At 35.2% G+C, this 23,102-nt stretch overlaps 1 pseudogene; it reads right to left on the bottom strand.

Annotated features, from left to right (window-relative positions):
* Positions 1-22,362, bottom strand: part of LOC113782216 — a 37,360-nt pseudogene extending 14,998 nt beyond the window's left edge.
* Positions 22,363-23,102: the final 740 nt, after the last annotated feature.

Genomic DNA, 23,102 nt, shown 5'->3' with positions numbered 1-23,102 from the left:
TAATGCACCCTTTCGCTTTCACTTAGATGTGATTTGAGTCTAATTAATGCACCCTTTCGCTTTCACTTAGATGTGATTTGAGTCTAATTAGACACTATGGACATCTTTCCAAGTAAAGGTTGCCCCAATGGGGTCAATAGAAGTGGCAAAACACGAATTGTTCAGCGAAGGAGAAAAGGTATCTCATTGGGCCTTTTGAAGGACCTCTCTTATTTTTGAGCACTTTTATTGTACAGCTCGGATCACCAACCTGGTATGCATGAAAATTGTAGAGAGTATACACTTGTGAATCCTCAGACTGAGGTTGGAAAAAATCTCAATTTGGTTTTATTTCTCAAAATTCATCATGAACTCTCCAATGAGTAAGAATAAAGAATGAAATGTACATGAATATAAAAAACAATAATTGTCCAAAAATTTTATTGCTGAAAAAGTTTGAAACAAAATTTCTCATTCAATTTACGATACAAATGAGAAGAGAGAAACTTGTAAAGAGCTCCACATATACACTTTTTGGAACAAAATGTATTAACAAATCAAATATACAAAATTTTCCTTTGGAAAACAATTACAACATCTCTCAGAGGCTTTAGCGTAGAGCTTCCGGATAGATCATTTATGTTTTCATTATAGGACCTGCCCAAGAATCAAATGATACTTTCTGAACTTTATCGGATCAAAAATTGTTATCCAATATAGGAAAATATTTTCACCTTATTGAAACATTTTTATGAATGCAGGGGAGGGGGAAAAAAAGAAAAATACCCCGAGTTAGTAGGCAAAACTGCAAAATCGGTATGCATGTCCTATGGGGGAGCCCTTTTGTGCCAAGGGTAGGCCTAGCATGAAAATGCAATCCTCCAGAGCAGGCACTATACCATACCTGATGGATCTGATCAACTCATTGAGTGAAAAAAATAATTTGAAAAATTTGGCCCATTGGAATGAGAAAAGACGTTGGTCAAAATAAGGACCTCGTCCGAAGGGATTGATCACTTTTGATCGATACAAGAATTTGCAAAAACGCACGGGTTTGACCTTGACGAACTTCCTATCGAAGAGATTGGAATTCGTTTTGACAACTTTTCTCAGTGAAGCACAGGTCAAAACTCCAACTGATCAAATGGCTGGATGCAACGGATGTTTTTCTCAAAATCGACTAGGTTTTTCATTTTTGAAATTCGACATTGAAACCCTAATTGGTCAAATGAAATTGACAATTTATTAAAAATCGACCGGATTACCCTAAAAAGGGAAACAGGTCAAATGAATGGAATGAAATTTAATTTATCCAAAATTAATCAGATCACCCTAAAAAGGGTAAATTGATCAACTAGACTGAACGAAACTTGATTTATTCAAAATCGGCTCGGTTGCCCTAAAAATGGGTAAATTGGCCAAATGAATGAAATTGAACTAGTGATTTATTCAAAAATCGGCCGAATGACCCTAAAAAGGGTAAATTGGTCAAAAGACCCTAAAAAGGGTAGAATGGTCAAATGAATTGATGATTTATTCAAAAATCGACCAAGTGACCCTAAAAAGGGTAAGTTGATCAAATGAATTGATGATTTATTCAAAAATCGACCAGGTGACCCTAAAAAGGGTAAATTGGTCAAATGAAATGATGATTTATTGAATGAATTGGCAAAATGGATTGGTTGAATTGTCTGGCCAATGATTATTTCAAAATTATTGAGGTGCATTAGCCTATGAGCTTCTAAAAATCATATTTTGGCCTCAATTTATTTATCGTCCCAATAGGAGGAATCACTTGTGAATTTCTTCAAATTAATGTCCTTCACGCAAGGGATTTTTACCAATTTTTGATAAAATGGCCAAAAAGTGATTATTAGATGCTCATATTCCAAAAATCACTCTATGAAAATGATCGGATCCTACCTTACCTTGTGCACAACCCCTTCGGATGGTACGAGAAAGGTAAACGTGCAAGTCTCATTTGGATTATATATCCGAGACATAGGGTGGTTTATTCCTAACACGGGATCCCCTAAATGGCATTCCCTTTCTATGGTTTATGCATGATGCCAATTATTAAAGCGATGTAAATATGTGACAAATATGGCCTAAAGGACATAAATAATGCATCGGGGGAAAGGTCTAAAAATGAAATGTATTTATTGAAAATCAAGTGCAATAACTGAAATTTAAACAGGTGAGCTATCTAGTGGGTAAGTCACTAAAAGAGTGCCGAAGAGGCCTCTTATTGCTAAGGCATATGAATGCAAGACAAGAAAACAATGAAATGGTTAGCACAATTGATAGTACACATAACACATTGGGAGCAAATAAGAAAGGCAATACAATAAAACAAGTAAAAAGGGGTGGAACCCCTTCCCTCGTGCCTAATGTGCTTAAAAGGGTGAGGTTGACTCTAACCTAGGCAAATTCTAACATGGATGCATGAGGCTGGGGCTCACTAATGCAACTAGACTCGATAAGTCTCGGCTCCCAAGCCTTCAGACCTAAAGGCGAAGGGTCATCACTCCCAGGGCCCTCGGTCGGTGGCTCGAGTGATCCCTTAGGTAGCGCTATGGGCGCAGAGCACACCAGCCGCCTACCCAAGGCAATCGATCTTAATCCTACAAGGCGGTGTGGGAAACGCCCACGAAAAACAAAATAAAATGGGATAAAAGCAAGTAAACGTGCACGTATGAAGTGTTCCCTATTTTGAGGGAAAGGGGTGAGAACCACGCGAGGCTCTAAAGGTGACACACACCCCCCCCCAAATGCAATGCAAGCGCGAGATACATACATCCAATCAACCAATCATACACACGTGAGTGAGGGAATAGTTTGATACGTGCGCGAGGCGAAAAAGTCCTAAAATAGAAAATGCAACCCTAATATCCAAATGCAATGCATAAAAAGGGTAGAAAAAGGAAACGAATGGCTAAGTCAAATGCTTGGACCCACTTAGGAATTCCCCAGTGGAGTCGCCAACTGTCGCGCCCCACTTTTCGATATGATGGGTGTGTGGTGTGTGAAGTGTGGTGTGAACGTGTGCAAAATGAAAAGTAAAAGGCCATGGGACTTTGGAAAGCGACGATTTGGCCAAATGACAGTTTTTAAAAAGGGTTTTTTAAATATGAAAACGGAGTCGCCACTTGGTATAGATCTGGGGTGTACCAAGTCACCCAAAAAGTGTTTTTTAAAGACAAAGTAGTAAAACCCTTTTTAAAACGACTCCTAGTCCACGTAAGCCAAAGAAAAAGGTTCGGGGGTCACGTTTGACAAAGGGGAAGGCAAGGATAGAATCCAAGGCACCCCTTTGACCTAGCCAAGGCTAGTTGCGCGACTTAACCTTACCTTTCCTAATTTTCTACCCAATATATGTTCGCACGTTGGATATGACTATATGAATGCAAAACGGGAAGAAAAATGCAATCCTAAATTCTACGATGTCTCTCGTGAGGCTTTTGGTCCCAAACCACATGAATTGTGGCGGCCAACAAAGGAAAACCCCATAGAGGTCGATTAATGCAAATGAGACTCAAGTGTGCAAGTGTGAAAGTGTATGAAAGAAATTAAAAATCCAAGTGTTTGTGTGCAAGTGTATGAAAAGGTGCACGTGTGCAATTGTATGAAAATTCCAAGTGTTTGTGTGCAAGTGTATGAAATATAGTGATAAGTGCATATAGGTGTAATTAAATGCAATTTTGTGAAGTAGAAATCAAAATGAACAATAAGGAAAGGAAAATGTGAATTGAAAAGAATGAGTGAGTGATAAATGAGAATGAATGATCCTAAGGGAATGCATCAGGTCGGGTATGGGAATGACTCCTAACTTGTCGACTTCGATTTTCCCTTTGATTAGAAGGCGAAACTAGCGTGCTAAGGCTATCGAGTAGCCACACTCGCTCGTTTCCCTTATCAGAAGGGGACCCTCAAGCAAATGGACCCTACAACTATCATGATATGCAAAAATCCTAAAATGAAGGGAAAGGGGGTTCGAGGAGCATGCCAAGTGATAAAACTAGGGAAAATGCGTGATATGTAGTGAACAAACAAATGATATGCTAATGAGGGGAAATCCCTAAGGGTCTAGCATTGGACTAGCCCATTCTACGAATTCCGACTAGCGTTGGACTAGCGGAGATGTACATTCATCCATTCCATTCATTCATGGCTAAGAAAGCAAGTAGACATGCCAAAACGCTCGTAAACACGTAGCACGTAGCACTTAGCATGCTCGACTAGATGCAAGAGCCTACTAAAGCAATTTAACATGTAACAACAAAAGCAAGCAACCAAGGGGAAGGGGAAATGGACCAGATGCTCTCCGAGCACTATCTATTACAAGCCAAGAGGTGTACACATACCCCATAAAAGCGTAAAGGGAAAGGGGAAATGGACCAGATGCTCTCCGAGCCCTATCTATTACAAGCCAAGAGGTGTACACATACCCCATAAAACTTAAATAACAGTAAAAGTAAGTAAATGCATGCAAAGAGGTAAGGAAAGCGAAGTAGACAGGCATATTCACATAACACGTAGGAGCACATAGGGTCAAATGAAGTGCAAATGAGGGATAGAGTGTACCTCTCTTGGAATGGAGTCCAAATGAAGTGAAATTATTCAATTACCCTCCAAAATAATAAACAGGTCATGGCACCACTTTATTTAAGAAAAATCAAAAGAAATGGGCAAAACAAGGCTCACTTAGTCATAAAGCTCTTAAATTCATGCATGAAGTGCAATTTAAACAAAGCAAGGTGGTTAATTGGAATCAAACAAGCAATGAAGTTGCACAAATTAAAATTACCAAGGACCAAATTGATGAAATTATTCAATTGGTTGGGTCATAGTGGAACAAGGAGAAGCTTGAGGGATTAAATTGATTAAGTATTCAAATTACTTGGGCCATAGTGGGTCAAGAGGGGACTTGGGGGGTTAAAGAGCAATTTTTCTGAAAGTTTCATGCATGCACGAAGAAACCATTCAGCAAGCTAAGCTATTTTTCTGCTAAAAGCTTTTGGCAAACCAGAAAACAATCGCGACTTTCTTTTTCTCAACCTTAACACCACTTTGATCGAAAAATCTTCTAACCAAACCATCAAGGCATAAATCTAACACCAAACAAGCAGGTAAATCAAATTCAAAGTGAGCTTCTGCAATTATTTTGCTCTTATGCTTTCAGCCAACAAACAAATCCACACGCATAGCTTTGTCTATAAAAAAAAACTGATTTCAAACCCAAACATCACAGCTTTAAACCATGCGAACTACATACCAAACTCATGTCATTAACCTCACTTAGCCACAGCTGTCTATCCTTAGAGGAACTAATCACAGCAATTAAGTGTAAAATGTAGCAAAAAAAAAAAAATTCTGCAATCAACAAACAAGCAAACAGGCTGCTGTATTTTAGCCAAAACACATCTACGCGTAGAGTAGTGGCCTGCCGTGCCATGGCTTCCTAAACTTCAGACTTCATGAGCTGCAACAAGTTGTTGCAGCTAACATGGCATTCACAGTTTCATGCAACAAGAGAGAGCAGCCATAGAAAGAAACTGTAAGGGAAAAAAAATGCAGCAAAAGTCCTCGGCAATTTTCTCATGCTAAGCATCTATTACTTCGCCTTGACAGATTCACAACCTCTCAAGCCGAAACCCACCCTCATGCTCTTATCTAGCTTATCACACATGCAAGGAAATGGCGAAACCAGAATGAGGAAAATCTTTATGCACACTCATGAAATGAAACTGCCGCAACAAGCCAAAGAATGCGGCCACAGAATGTAGCAGAAACAGAATGCAGCAAGAATTTTTAGTGTTAGAACATGATCCAAACATTTCAGCCCCTAATCTAATTCCTCTTTCCAATAGATTGGTCAACCAGCAAACTAAATGGCCGACACTTTGGTGAGTAAATGCGGGCAAGAGAAACAGTAAAGAAAATGCGAGGCCCCATTTGTTCTGCTGCAAACCGCACCCCAAAAACTCTAACAAACCCAAACCACGCAAATGGGGACCCCAAGAGACAACCCACAACAACACCAGATTAGAGAAAATTATGATCTAGCCGAAACATGATTCATTAACACAAGTGAAGAATGGGACATTAAAACAGAAATTTCATTGTCATTCCCCTGATTTTGGTCTGGCAAACGTACAAAGTTAACCGCAAACATCAAACGAAAACCGCACGGGTTCATCAGGTAAACTGTATAAGGAACTTTGAATCCATTCTTTCTAACATAATTCGTTCATGGCCTTACATGGAATCACAGACCATCAAACACAAGCATGGCAATGTAATAACATCAGTATCAAATGGACTTTGAAGGATTGAGGAGACACTAACGTACCTGGACGGTAAAAAACACTTCTCCCTCTGTTTTCTTCTCCGGTGAAGCAGGGAGGCGGCAGGGGTGGATTCCGTTGCTGCTAAGGTTTTGATTCGAACCTAAAGACTCCTCTCCTTGCTCCTCTCGCTCTCTGCTATCGCCGAAGCCCCTCCCATGTTCTCCTTGTTCTTTCGGCCGTAGCTCCTTCTCGGTTCCCTGTGTTTTCACTCAGCCCAGCCGCCAACCACCTCAGCCTCTCAACCTTAAACCTATCTCTTCCAACCTCACTTCCCTTTCAACCAGAAAACTCTCGCTCACTCCCGGCTCTCCTCTATCCAGCCCGTAGGTTTCTTTCCCTCAAAACCCCCCAGCCGTCGTTCAGTCATTCCTCCCTTTTCACTCTCGGCTGTTTTTCTTTCCTGCAGCCGCTCACTCCTGCTGATTTCTTCCCCCTCTTTCCAGACCACCGAACTCTCCCTTGCGGCTCCCCTTTCTCTTCCTTTTATATTGGAACCTCCAACCCTAAAACACTCAGCACTCTCTTCAAATATTGCAGCCCAAGGGGCTCACCGAGGCCCTCTCTTGCAAGCTGCAAAAACGCAGCTTGCAAGTCGCGTTTCTCTCTTTTTTCTTTTTTCTTTTTTTTTTTTTTTTTTTAACTTTCCACTTAATAAATACAGAAATGATAAAATATAAATAATAATAATAATAACAAATTGCCAAAAACCAGGTAATAATAATAATAATAATGAAAATAATTTAAAAACTAAACAACTAAAAACAACAAAAATGGCCATTTTCCATCTTTTTGTTTGTTTCATTTTTCATATTTTTCATTTTTCTTTCAAGAAAGCATTGAATTTAAATTACAAACGACTAAATCATATTTTTTGAATGCTTTTTCTTTTTTTTTTCAACAAATTCTATGATAAAACTTAAAAAATAAAAATAAAACTGGAAACTAAAAACTAAAAATGAACACGACAAAATAAAAAACTAAAAATGAAATTACACCAAAAATTTGGTGTCTACATAAAGTTTCAACAATTGGAAGAATTTAAACATTTAAAGTTGGAACAAGTTAGCCCTTTTTGAATGAAAATGCAAAAATTTGAAGAACTTATGGGCCATAGTGAAATATTGGAAAAGATTTTAGAAATTTTTTTACAGAGTTTCTCCTTATAAATGGATGAAAACTCTCTGCCAACAAACCCAATTTCAGGCAAATTATCCACATGGCAAATAATTCAAACACAATTCCAACGTTTCTAAGCATTTAAGTCCACAAAATATCATCATATTGCAAGTTCAAATATTTCCTCCCCCACACTTAAGCTTCACATAGTCCTCAATGTGAGAAAAGAAAAATAAATAAATAGTAAAAGAAAATAATACTCATATGAACTTGCGCAGTCCAAATCCATGGCCAAGTGATGAATTTTCAACCTTATTTGGGAAAGAATGGAGAGTTTAATTATTGTACCCTGGAAAAAGACAAAATCAAAACAAATCAACTTCTTAAAAATAAAAGTTTGCAATCAACAAAAACATGCAATTCAAGGAAAAAGGAAAAATGATCAAGCATGTGGAACCATACAATGTTCAAGGAATAAAAATCATGAAATGAGTTAATCTTTGATAATCAAATATATGCATTAGTATCCAAAACAAAGGGAAGCTAATTTCACACAATAAATCCACCATCACGAACAAAGTAAGTTCCATTTATACATTTAGTCATCAATGATCAAATCCCCTCAAGTACAAAAGTAATGTCAAAATGGAGGCAAACACACCAAACCAAAATATAAATGACCTTCGTGAGAATTCATGAAATACTAAAAACTATTGAACCACAAAAATTGTAAGTGCATTTATGAATTTCATCAATTAAGGCTATCTTCAATTCACCTCTTCTTTTAGAATTACCTAAGAATTCAAGAAATCATTTAATCAAGCACCTTTTCATTCATTAGGTAATCTAAATTATTCACATGAATATCAAAAACTCCCACTAAGCTAATTAAAATGCTACATTTGGCTACTTAATATGCAACTTTGTTACCAAACCAAATTAAGTACAAAACTAGCAATAATTCACCAAATAAATACAATAAATACAAATCACAAAATTTATTTATTACTAACAATCACCAATAGCATCAATAAGCTCAAATAAATACACTTAATTTCACATATAAAAATTGCCTAAAAATGGAAAATATTCAATCATGGCAAAATTCAAATTACAAAGTTAGGTGAATAATTGTTACCTCAAATTGGTTTGGTGATGTTAAGTGATGAATATGATGTGAAAACCCCCAAGAAACTTACTCCAATTTGACCTCAATTGAGCGATTTCAAGAAGGTAGAACCCTAACTGATGGTAAGTTTGAAACCACTTTAGAATTATTTTTGAAAAAATATGAACTATGAAATTCACTCTAGAGGATGGGAGAAAGTGATTTGGTGAAGGTTATTTGAAGATTAAATGGTGAAAAGTGGTGTTTTAGTGAGTGGTGTGTGTTTGAGATGTTAGTGTGTGATTTGGGTTGAAGAAGAAGGGAGAAAAATTATGAGGAATCCGTGAAACGGATTCATCTTACGCTGGTTACTATTTATAATCCGGCCAGAAATTGGAGGGACTGCTGGGCAGAATTTTTTTTTTTTTTTTTTTTTTTTTTGCTGTTGCATATCCGGCTGGATTCTTGGCCGGATTTGCAACAGTGGTTTTTTTTTTTTTATAATCCGGCCAGATTTTCAGCCGGATTCTGGCCAGAATGTCCGAAAAATTTTTTCTTTCTCCCTTGACTATCCGGCCTTCAATCCGGCCAATATTTGGCCGGATTTATGGCCAGATTTGCCGCAGAAAAAGCTATTTTCTGTAGTTTTTTCTCCAAATTTACTTGGCCAACCTTCCGCATTCCACTAGTATCCACTTGCTTTCATATTTTTTGAATAAAATCCAAGTTTAACAAGATCATGCATGATTATAATTTTAACATGAAATACTTTAAATGCATGAAATGCAGTAATTGAACATGAAAACTTCCTTTTTGCCTCAATATAGACACTTTTGTCATTGAAATCATTTGCATGAACCCTTGCTATTGCCACCTACAAAACACACAAAAACACTGGTTAAACAACTAAAATTTACTAAAAATAAGAAATCGTTGGGTTGCCTCCCAACTAGCGCTTCTTTATAGTTATTAGCTTGACTATATCACCTCATTATCAAGGAGATTTAGTTGATGAATAATCCACCATTTTAGGCCTTGGTGGATCATTAAATGGTGACTTTATAGCAAAAGTCACATGATCTAATAATGTGAGAAATGAAAGTGACTTACCTATCCCAAGTGTTTCATAGATATTATCTTGAATATGCACCACTTGAAAATTCACCAAAGGAAATGCCATGAGAGTATCTTGGGTAGGAATACCTTTAAAACCTGTACTTTTTATACACTCCTCAAGAGGGGTGAAAAATGAGTCATTAAAGCTCACCTCTTGAGATTCAAAGTTAGCTCCAAAGATATTATTATGTAAAATGGACATTTCCTCGTTGAAACACAAGTTAGAATCATTATGTTGATCAAAATGCGACCCATTTTCACATACAACATTCCCACCATTCATGCTAGGATCTTTTTGCAAATTATTAGAGGAAATAACTTCACACAATGCATTCAATTGCTCATGTATTCTACCAAAGTGAGAAGCTAATTCATCTATTCTTTTCTCAATCCTATCAAAACGGTCGGAAGTTGCATTTGCTAGCTTTTCTATTGCTGAATCAAATTGATTAGAAAAATTTTCTACAGCTAGCTCCCAAGATACATTAGAATCATTAGCTAATGGTTCACTTTCTAATTCCCAAGGTAGAGGTGTATTAACTAACTTCTCTATTGCCAACTCCCAAGATGGTTTTGATTCATATTGGACACTTTCAGGTTGGTAATCATAAAAATATGGATAATCACTATATATACATTGATTATCCCAACCATAAGCAGGAGAATTGCTCCAATTAGCACTATATCGATCAAAACAAGGATTGTAATACTCTAATTCATCATGATAATCCATATTTTGTACTTGCATACATGTATTAGTAGCATGATAACCTCCACACAAGCCACAAATCACATGATAAGAATTAAAAGCATTAACATTCCTCCCTTGCTCAATTTTATGCATAATTGTGTCCATTTGAACTTGTAACATCATAACATCAAATTTAGTCATTAAGCACCTTAAACCATTTTCAAAAGACATACATTCAGTAAATTCTTGGTTACCTCTGTTGAAGGAGTTTTGCACTTGGTAACCATCCATTGCCAATCTTCCATTTCTCAAGCATTGTCCTCCAAATTGACCTACCCTTCTCATCACCTAAAATTGCTTTTAAACAATCTCAAAAGCAAAATTAGTAAGAAGAATAGGTGATAAAACACATACACACATAAAACACTAAAATTATAGAAAATAACATTCACACTATAACTAATAAAATGTCTAAACTAATAAAGTTGCTCTTCACACCAATATTGCCAAATCTTCCCCGGCAACGGCGCCAAAAACTTGACGAGCATAGGGTATACATATAACATTAAGCTCATCCTAATCAAATTTTACATTTATAAACTCTTAAATACCCAACACGCGATTTATCGCAAGTATATGAATCGTGAGCTAGTATAGGGTATTAAGGGTCGATCCCACAAGAAAGATTGCAATTACCGGCACTACTAAAGCTTCTCTATTATTAGGACTATCAATGAATTATAACAAGTAAAACCTACTGAACTTATGCAAGAAAATAACAAATGAAAGTTCCTTTGGTTGTGGTATCCCTAACTACTCATGCAAGTGCTATATTTGGATCATTGAATACTACTATCTAGACTAGTTATGGTGTAATTTCCTTATGCATATGAAACCTATTTTCGTAGTGAATCAATTATACTCATAACTAATCCATACATATTCTCATGGTTATGAAATTAGCTACAAGTTCATTTTTTCAGTGAAATTACATGAAATCAATCACTAAAACCACATAGGTGCACCTCTACTCTCGTGAGTGTACTCCCTATGTTTAGCACTTCTTGAACTAGTGTTAAATCTCAATTTTCATTGCAGAAACAACACCTTAGATAATCACAATTAATGGTACCAGATTAATCATGATTTTAAAGAGTTAAAGTGCTAAATAACTTGCTCAAATCATAGCAATCAAATAGCCAAATAATAAACACTAACAATCATAGAAAGTTCAACCAAACCCAAGGCATAAACTTTAAAGACACATAATAAACACAAAATCCAGAACTTGTATATTAACTATACTTAAGAATCTGATACAAAAGATAAAGAGTTGGAGAAGAGATAACCCATGTCACTTGAGCTTCAACTCATCCTTCTTCATCTCCATCTTCATCCTAATCTAGCTAACATACAAAAATGGATGAACTATACTAGTCTACATTAATGCTAACCTAACACTCAAAAGATGAAAGAGCTACATTTCTGCACTCTCCAAGTTCTCCGGCATGTCTCTCTACTCTTCTTCAATCTTGCAAGTTTTGACTATATAAAGATGAAAGAAGTCAAGAAAATGAGGCCTATACCACCCTTTTACAGCTGCAAAGTAGTTCTCACATATCTGGCATTGCATGTGATTTGTTGGAGGTGAAAATAAGTTTTTCGCATAAAGAGCAGCCTTCTCTGACCACAATCTGGCCAGAAATCCGGCCAAGTTCCGGCTGGATTGCTACTGTGATATTTTGGTGCACTTTTGTTCAATTTCCAGCTCTGCTCCGATTTTGCATCAACTTCAACTAAACTTTTGTTGATGATAAAAGCTAATTTAGATCTTGACCAAAACATAAAACTTGTAGCCCATTGAGTTAGATTTCCAATGCATCAAGAATCACCTCATTTGGATCTGTGTAGTCTGAGAAATGACCAAAATACCCTTGACTGCTCACTGCCCTGTTTCAGCTTCGACCAATAGAAATTAGCTACTGTAATTCAGTTTTTTGACCTGGAAAACCTTCAAACTGGATTCAGATATCTTCACCAAAGTTGTAGATCTATCTCTTATCTTCAAATTAGTTTAAGAATCATCTCAATCCGATCATTGTAACTCAAGTTATAGCCAAAATATGAAAATATGTCAAAACTGTCAAAATGCACAAAATCCAAGTAAAAAGTGATAAAAACCTCATTTAATTACTTAAAAGCATTTTTCACCCATTATAGCCAAAATGATTCATTTTCTTCCAGTAATATAACCAAAGTGACTAAAAATAATATAAAATATCATACAATTATTACGTAAATTAGTCACTTATCACTGACCTGACCTAAATTATGAGCGTCTCACTGCTACTTCAACTATTGTACACTTTTTACCATCACTCTGTAACTTTAAAAATCAATTAACCTGCAGAACAAGCTCCTTACCAGTTGGATTTATCAGTAATAATAGAAATGTAAATTTCAATACTTTCACCTCAAAAGTAACTGCAAAATACGTCAGTTGGAATGATCCTATTTAATTATGTTAAAAATATATCACTACTTGTAGAAATATAGAGTTCAAATCACCTCTTATTTAATTATGTTTAAGTTGTTAAGAGTTTCCCACACAATCCTTCATTCAACAGCTGTGACGTGTGGTCTTAAGCAAGAATTTTTTTTTCCTCACCCTCAATGTGAAATGTGACTCACATATATAAATAATCTCATAGCAATATATGTTCTTACTAATCACGGATGTGATGCTTTTACACAGGAATGTATAGATTCCAGTTACATGCAACTAATCACTGTTTAAGCATACGAATTAACCATCACGAGCTAAGACGCAGAGGCAAGCCAAGCTCCAAAGCCAATTCCCAGTTGGTTCTAGTTAAAGGGATCTTTCCATTTCTTTTATTTGGTTTTTAAGTAAATGGATATATGTGATTTTTGTGGATAATCCATATAAACCTATATTAATTTAATGATTTTACTTTGGTCAACCATTTAAAACCAATACCATAAATGGATAATCCAAATCCATTTAATTATGGATTATATGGATGGATAAATGGATCTCAATCCAAATTGCCACCTCTACTTAGAAGACTAAATCGGTTACTAGACTGGTTTTAGGGCAGCAGCTGATTGAAGTTTGTCATGAGCTTCACAAAAGGAATCGGCCCTGTAACCTCAGCAACTTGAGTCGGTTCTAAGGCCCGTTGTCAAGCCAACATTTTGAGCAACTTGCACAACTTGTGCAACTTGCTTTCTTGTGAGCTATTCTTCCCAAGTACCTCAAGTATTGGCAAGACATTTTGGTGGTTAGAAGGAGAATACAAGCATTAACAAGAAACACCTTTTGTCACTTCAAATCTTCTTAATTCTATTAGAGCCATAATTGTTGAATTTTGAAGCCAAGTTTTATCAAATGTTCACACAAGAAGAAAGACACAAGTAAAAGGGTTTGAAATTTTCTTTGTTTATAGAATCTTGTGACTTCATTTTAAGGAGCTTTTGGGAGAGTGAAGACTTCATCACAAAAGTATAATTTTCACTTTTTCTTAGTTTCGGTTAGTGTAGAAGCAGTTTAGGTTAGTTAGTTCATCCTTTCTTATATGAGGATAAACAAAGATGAAGTTGGAGGATGAAGAAGACAAGGAGAAATGCTCATGTGGCAAGGGGGTTTTTCTTCCTTCCTAATTTTTTATCTTTTGTAATAGATTCTAAGTTTGGTTTTTATACAAGTTTAGATTTTATTTTCATTATGTATTTTTAAAGTTTATGCCTAGAAGGGTTGATGGCTTATTCAATGGCTACAATCAACTTCTGATAAGCTCATTATGCTACCAGATTTATGGTAGCATCGTTATTTGGAATGTTGTAGGAATGTGTGAACAACAATCTAGATAATGTTTTATAAACTGTCCTTTTGCAATGGAATCAATTGCTGAATTCAATGAATTTAAAGGACAGGATGCAACATCTTGATCCATTCTCTAGAAGTTCAATCTTGATTCCATCCGTCTTTGAAGTATAATATGCAAATCAGTTATCAGAGATAGCTCTTTGATTCAACTCATAATTAGGTTGAAGTGGATGGATAGCCTAAGACGGAGAAGGAAAAAGGGTAATTTACCTAAATAATTCAACTTCTAATTCTGAAAGTAGCCAAAACTTTTGAGTTCTCCTCAAAGTAGAGTTTTTGGCCGTTTGAGAAAGCAACTTCAAAGTCACCATTTGGAAGGATAACTTTAGATTTTTTTTTTATCCAAAACCACCATTATCTCTAGTTTGTTTGTTCTAAATTAAGTTGCCTAGAGTTGCCATCTCAATAGCAACTTTAAAGTCACTTTTGCCATTTAAAATAGTGATCTTGAAGTTGCCATATCAAATGACAAAAATATTTACTTTAGAAACAACATAAAAGTCTTTATACTATAATTTATAGGGAAAAATACACTTTTCATCCCCAATGTTTGGGTGAGCAACCAATTTCATCCTCAAAGTTTCAACAAGAACACATTTAATCCTCAAACATTATCAATTTTGGTCAATTTAGGACAATTGATGGAAAACTTTTGATATTGGATAGAAAGTAGTCACATGAAAGCATACTCCGTTAGTTTAATTTATTGCAGCCAACAAAATGGGGAAAACTGTCTTCTTTTTTCATTCGTTTCTCCTTCTTTCTTGAGTATATGCTCTGGATTTTCTAGCTCTAAGTTTTGCAGGCAAAGTTTCACCATGCTCAATACCTATTATTCTACTTGTAATAGCAAAGGCCATGGAGAACCTAGAGTGCTAAAATAAGAAGTAGAAGTTCTACTTCTTCGATTTCATCAACACCTGTCTACAATTGTGGATTGAGGACAAAACTAACAACTTGTTAGCGGGACGACAATTTGAAAGAAGATTTCTTGTTGTTCTTTGTGGCCGGTAAGAACTCATTGTACTATTGACACACCAGTAAAACTTTGATTTTAACAAATTTTTGAATCGTGTTTTATTAGAGGCTCGACAAGTGCAAGTATTTTGATAGGTTGATGAGGAAATGGTCCAAGAGGAAGGGTACTTATACCTAGTTTACCAAAAATGGTGAATAAGTTGGAAGAAATAGTTGAAAAGATACGAAAGAGGGAGAAAATTTTCATCAACATTATTGTGGTCTTAATGGTGTTGTTGGTTTTGAGTTGGAGGAGAACAGGCAAAGCAAATGGAAAGTGGCGCAAGCTGTTGCTAAGTCTAGTATGAAATCTTGCTAAATTTGCCAGACTGAGATTGTATTTTGTGGAAACAAATGTGTTTGCTAGAATGCTAGTTGGATAATCCTTTGTTTGTAAGAGGTAGGGTTTAGTATAAATGTAGACTAAAGTAGCAACAGAGAAGTATGAAAACCAGCTATTGATTGATCAATTATGTACGTTTTGCGTACGAAAGTGGACATTTTCGGTTTGTAAGGAAGCTATTTTGTGTATGAAAACTTGCTGAAATCTCAATTTTTACATATGATTTTGGTCACATAATTTGTTCCCAATTTTGTACAGTTGCAACTCAATTCTGATAATAGTTACACTTATATATATATATATATTCTTAATGAGTTGTAGAATAAAATAAAAGAGGACAAGACACAGGATTATGAAAACCAATGGAGCAAATTGACACCATCATTTACAATCCTCCAAATGGTCCTATTGAGTTGGGACCATAAACAAAAAGTAAAACCAAAGTCAACAATGAGCTAATCCCTGTTTTACATATAGTAGTATTCAACATGATTACAATGAGATCTCTGTTTGGGGGTGACCGATCATTTAATTCCTTCATTTGTAAGGACATTTTTCTTCAATGGGGTTCTTCAGGGATCCGCTTTCACCAATCTTCTAGCCAATAGTCAGCGGATTGTCTGATTGATGATAGTGAGAATATTGGAAAAGTTCTTCATTATTAAAAAGGGACAAAAGAATGAAAAAGAAGATAATTTTTGCTTTTTTGTTGGCTGCAATAAATTACACTAAAGGAGCATGTGTCTCATGTGACTACTTTCCATCCAATTTTAAGAGTTTTCTGTCAATTATCCTAAATTGACCAAAATTGACAATGATTGAGGATTAAATGTGCTATTGCTGAAATTTTGAGGATGAAATTGGTCTCTTACCCAAGCATTGGGGATGAAAATTGCATTTTCCCCATAATTTATAAGGGTTAAATGTGCATTCGGAACATCTAAATAAGGCTCTTGTTCGGACGCCACTAAGAGACAGCCACGTGTCTTACTTTGTTATTAAGGACAGAGATAAAAAGACAAAACTCGTATCTTTTCAGTCACTCCTAAACCAGGACCAGGGGCCAGGACGGTTACCAGGCCACAACTTCTGAAACTTTTGATGGCCCAGATTAGATGAGCTAATATCAACGTACAAAACGAAGCCACGTCGCAAAGTGAAATTAGCTGAAGACAACGGTGTCGTTTTATTGAGTGGCAATTAAAAAAAAATTATGGAAATGGATGGAGCATCATCGTCAAACGACGTTTGCATAGTACAAATTTATCCCGCCCAAATTATTAATGAAAAGTTCCTTTTTATCACTTTTCCCATTTCCCAAACCCTTTCCCCATTGTCTGCTAATTCCCAAAATCACTCCACAAAAGAACTGCCATTTCACTCCACAAAATCACTCCCATTTCACTCCCCGTTGTCTGCTAATTCCCAAAACAACTGCCTGAATTCCTCCTAAAGAAGACCGATGGTGTTTTTTGGAGGGGGAGAAACTGCATAATCCAAGGCCCTGGGGTGTTGCAATAGTTGGAGATTTCAAATTTAATCGAGGTAAGAAACTCTATTTTGTTGAAATGATCGAACAAATTTATCTTTTGTTAGATGTACCGGGCTATGAACTAAAAATATTTACACACTATTTAGACAATATACACACTATTTAATATGGAATTTTGAGGGAAAAAAAGAAAGAAAGATGGAATGCCCAATGAATTGGGCATGATTTGTACATAGGTTTAGTGAATGTCTGCTATTTCAAAAAAAGATGACTAGTAGTTAGGGTTAAGTTACATGTGGTTTAATTAGGTTTACAATTTATTGCTTTATTAGGACAACAGAAATTTCAACGCATATAAAATAAATTCTTGTGGTAGGTATAAGAGAATCATGTGAAAAGTGAAAAAAGATTTTGTAAGTTGCTTGCTTCTTTTCTTTGCTTATTTTGAGAATACGATGACTGTCAATAGTCACAGTTGAGCAGAAATTCTTATTTATGAGATATTCTTTCTTTTGTTGAAAATTTCATCCTACACAAGTTTCTCATTATCATATTTTGTTCACATGAAAGTTAAAATTTTGTGATGGAATACTCAGTTAATTGGGCATGAATGGAATATAGGTGACCATGAATGTCTCTTATTTGAAATCACAAAAATGATTGATAGTTAGGGTTAAGTTACAACTGGTGCAATTGGACTTACAATTTTTTGATTTGTTTGGACAATATAAATTTCAATGCATATAAAAGAAATTGTTGTAGGAAGTATAAGAACATCATGTGAAAGGTGACAGAAGAGTTTATTAGTTGCTTGCTTTTTTTCTGTACCTATTCTGAGAATGCAATAACTGTCAATATTCACAGTTAAGCAGCAATTCTTCTGTTATTGCTATTAATTTGTTATATGATTTTGGATTGAGAGTTTAGTCAAATAAAGTTGGCATGACATATTGTTATGTTGTTTGTATCAATTGATATTTTTCTTGTACATAATAGTTATTATAGTTTACAAACCCACAACATGGTAAAAAAACAGAGTGTTCTTTCACTTGTGTATAGTGTACATGGTAAAGAACAAACTGTAAGTATGGTTATTCAATTGTTGGTTTTCTGGTTATCTAGGAGTTCCTTTCATTAGGTAATGGCATAATGTTCATTAATCAATTGATGGTAATTGATTGTTTACTTAGGAATTGCAATTTTGACAATGGCATAATGTCCATTGTTGCTGTTAACATCATTGGAAACTCCATGACTATTTAATATTAGGGAGTGGGGTAGAAACAGTTGTTAGATCAACCGTCTGTAAATAGTATAACATTTTTTGAACATTTTGTAACTTTATTTAAACCTCTTGTACATTTGTAACAACAGAAGTGTGATAACACTCACACTTCTGTGAAGAAACCTCAGGGGAGGTTTTTGAAATTATCCCTTATGTTTTTGTCATGTCATTTATTTTGGTGCAGTTTGAAACAATACATTATGGGACGTCGGGGAACCAAGAAGATGAATCTTACAAAAGATAAAGGCAAACAGGTTGAGGAACATTATGACAATAATCCGGTAAAGCCGGTTAAGCCACCAAGTGATTTCATTGCATACAGATATATATGGTTTTTTAGAAGGATTATTGTCTACAGTTGGGGCTTTGAATTAGTTAAAAAATTCATGATAAAATCAAAAGTCTATGTGATGGATCTAATCATATTAAATCATGGTAGGATTGACTTCGCACGCAAGCAAAAAGCAAAGGGAAAGGCATTAACAATGAAGAAGCTGAACATAGCTGCTAGAAATGCATGGAACAAACTAAGTGATGAGAAGAAACTTGTATGGAAGAATGAAGCAGATATGAAGAAAATATAAGGAGTTGATGAAAATCTACAAGGAGTCTATAGCGGATAGGGGAGAAAGCATAGAGAGTGATGTAACGAAACAAGTAAGGACGTAGCATCAAATTTTATTGTTTTTAAATTAAATGATTTAGAAGTTTCAAAGCGCAAGTGCAAGTATTGGGCTGTTATTTGTTAATTTTTATCAACATTGTTATATTGTTTTTGTAGGCTTACAGGTTTAGGTGTACACCAGCTAAATTCTTAAAGTTTGTGGGTCGTATTGATGGGGTGAAAATAACTGCAATAGAAGAAATAGGTTTTGGTGGATTACTAGAGATCCAATGCCATATCCTTCCAAAGGATATATGCACGTGGTTGGTGAATAATTTCAATCCAACTCACTCATATATACAACTTGAAGGTGGACGTGTACTGCCTGTAACATCAGAGGATATAGCAAAGGCTCTTACAATAATTGATTGAATCCCACAAATACGCCCAATGGTCTGTATTCCTTGTTGGTTTTATATGTGGTGTCAAATGTAACCACATCCCCAAAATAGGTATAATCCATCAGCATTGATGCATCAATCCAAAATGTATTTGTAATTTGTTCTTCACAATCAAGCTGCTCAGCGTGGAAGAATGACGGATTCTCCAATTTTTGTTCTTCAAAGTATCGTAGCATTGCACTAGCTTCACCATACTTTAATCCCCTCTCTCTTTTTGTTCATAGATAGCGTTTTAAGTCATCACGAGTATAGCCAATATTGCCTAATCCACCTACCTTTTTTCCCATGAGTTCATGGGATTGTTTCAAGGATATTTCTGCATCATTTGCAATCTCAGTTTGGGCTCCTTAAGAAATACTTTCTTTTCTTTGCGAACACATCATATAAGCACATTCTAGAATATGTAGTGTGTGATTATGCTCGATTACCAGATCTTGAACCTGATACTTCATTGTTTCTCTGCTCAAAATTATCCCTATTTTAGTTTCACATTCGATTTTTGTTTCAGCCCGAGTTCTCTTTGGTTTTACATCTCCTTCATATCGTCGTTTGAAACCTTCTTTGCAACATGTGTACCTTCTCGATGTAACTATACCGTCTTTATCCTTGTTCAAGTAGTCTTTCCGAACACTGAACCCAACAATTAATTCGTACCTATTGTAGAAGTTGTATGCCTCATCTTCTTACTGAAACTCCATGCCGATCTTAGGACACAATGCTTCCTCCATTGTGCTGTATTCGACAAAAGCATTTTTTGCTATTGTTTTTCAAGACAAATTCAAGGTGAATTAGTAGCATATTATCATACAACAAATCATTAGCTTATAAATCTTGGTATTACTTGATCTGATTCGTTATATGATTTATTACCTTATTATTTTTAAATACCCATTTAGGGGTGGCAATTTCTGATACGACCTGAAAACACGATATGAACCTAACACGAAATTAATGGGTTTGAGTTGAGATTTCGGGGGTTTGGGTCAGAATCGGGTCGAATTCGATAAACCCGAAAAGAAAACATGTCGATTTTGGGTCAACCCGTGGTGACCTGATATGACCCGATATGACCCGTTTACGAATTAAAAATAATTTAATAAACATAAAAATTATTTTATCTAACTAAACTAAGTTATTTTTTTTTTCAAAGGCATTAATTACTTAATCCTAAATGAATTTATTTAACTTGTATGAAGTTGAAATTATTATATTTGGACAAATAATATATTATATTATTTTTTACTTTTATATTGTTTTAATTTATTTTATATTTGGTTTGGGATAAAACACTTTTACGGTATTTAATTTATTTTAGATTTGGTTTGGAATTATTTATTTAAATTTTTATTACTTGATTATGTAATTAGTTTTGTGAGAAATTGATTTTATTAGAAATTACAGTGATAAATTAATAAATTAAAATTAAGTTTCGGGTCATTTCGGGTCGACCCGCCAACCCGAAATTTTGGGGTTCGTGTCAGGTATCCTGAGCCGTTTCGGGTTGGTGGGTCAGGTTCGGGTCAGTGATTTTTCTGTTATACCCGAGTCTCAACTCGACCCGTCAGCTCGAATTCGACCCAATTGCCACCCCTATACCCATTTAAGTGATTTCAAGTAATTTTTCATATTCTCCATAAAAATTATGTCTATTATATTTGTTTTTTATTTCCTTATTCACATCATAAGCACTTAATTATTTGTATTCACATATGTACATACTTTATAACGATGTGTATACACTTTACAACATTTTGTAAAATAATTTTTATGGATATGTATCTTCTTTGTAATAGGTAATCACATAACTCTAATAATTTGGAAAGCATATTTCACTATATAATATATACATTTCAAACATTATAACCAATTTGTGTATAATATCAGTATTTACATACTTTACAATCATATGTACAAACTTTATAACAACGTGTACACCCTTTATATCAACTTGTAACATAACAAATGCATGTATGTAAAATACACTTTTACATAGCGTAAGGTTCGACAGAGTTCTCAAAATCTATACATTGTCATTTATATCATTTGTGTAGTTATTTAAGTTGGCCACATTGTTAAGTTGTTTTTACGCTTATGTTATTTTATTTGTACACATCCTCATTTATTTTTTGAAACTCTGTATGGGATCTTTATTGTACAAGTTAACCATCGATATGTATGTTCTCTGTAAAAGGATAATGATATACCTCTTGTAATTTTCAAATCATGCTTTACTAGATAACACATTTATTACAATCAAATTACCTATAATATTAGCATTTACCTTGGACAGAGTTGACCAGGCAGTGGATTTCAGATGGGCCGCTTACAAGTCTCGGCTATGCATTTGTTACTCGATGAATATCTATCTCAGTCATCCACAAGTGAAATGGACGTGTACTGTTGCTACAACGGATCTTCACAATTATCTTGTGCACACCTTAGACTAGATGCCCGTTTTGATATGGTTTATTTAAGAGTTGGAAGAGAAGAAGACAAAGATTTATGTCTATGTTATGCGAAGTAATTTGTTGAGAGGAAAAGAACATAAAGAGCTACAGCGACAATGTATTGTGTTCAGAGAAAACCCACTACCACCATTTTCTTCCCACCTCTTTTTTAAGATGAAAGAGTTTTAAAGCCCGCCTGTTCCTACCAAAAGTTGATTTTAAAATTTTGATTTTGAATTTTTCATACCCTTAATGGCAGCCATCACAGAGTTACAAGCCAAGTTTCTATTAAAGTTACAATACTCTACACTCATGTCCATTTTGTTCCCCATATTTTTGGCCGTTGATGATGGGCCCATCACATCTTTGCCATGAAAAGTTCCTGAACGGTTGCCTTGCAACCGTCCTGGCCCCTGGTCCCCTAAACCAATGCCCCTTTTCATGACTGTCAGTGGTGCCTAGTAACTAGGGCTCTGCCCATCCCATCTCTCAACAATATACTGGTAGCACTACCGGGCTTTGCAACGAGGGAGGGCAATGGGACGGGTATGGGGTGGGCGTGGCGGTGGGGGTGGGGGTGGGGGAAGGATTTTTCTCCCCTCATATTAAATAGGGTGGGCGGGAGAGCATACTTCAAGCCCATCCCTCGCCCCATCCCCCATTACCAATGTAAGGTTAAAAAATATATATATATATATATATATTATTTAATACACACATACATATACACATTATAATTACATATCAATAATGTATGCATATATATATATATATATATTGTTTAATACACACATACATATACACATTATAATTACATATCAATAATGTATGCATATATATATATATCATAATTTGTATGATAAAAATGATTATTTGGTTATTTTTAGTTTATTTCAAATTTTTTTACATATTGTAAGTTGTTTAAACAAATATAATGACAATATGTTTAGATTTGCTATAAAAGAAGAGAAATGAATTAAAAATGATCAAAGTCATTTTTAACCTTGATTTTACATTGAATATTTAGCTAACAATCTAAAAGAGTGATTTACAAAGTTGTTATTAATGTTATATGCATAAAAAAATAATGCCAAAATAAAAATATATAATTACACAACTATGGGGGCACCTGCGGGGGTATGGGGTGGGGAAGGGAAGGGTTAGAAAAAACAGGGGATGAGGT

This window comes from Coffea eugenioides, chromosome 9 (assembly GCF_003713205.1).
Source record: "Coffea eugenioides isolate CCC68of chromosome 9, Ceug_1.0, whole genome shotgun sequence".
NCBI classification, from domain to species: Eukaryota; Viridiplantae; Streptophyta; class Magnoliopsida; order Gentianales; family Rubiaceae; genus Coffea; species Coffea eugenioides.
The sequence above is the reverse complement of the archived record's forward strand: the minus strand, read 5'-3'. Positions and strand labels throughout refer to the sequence as shown.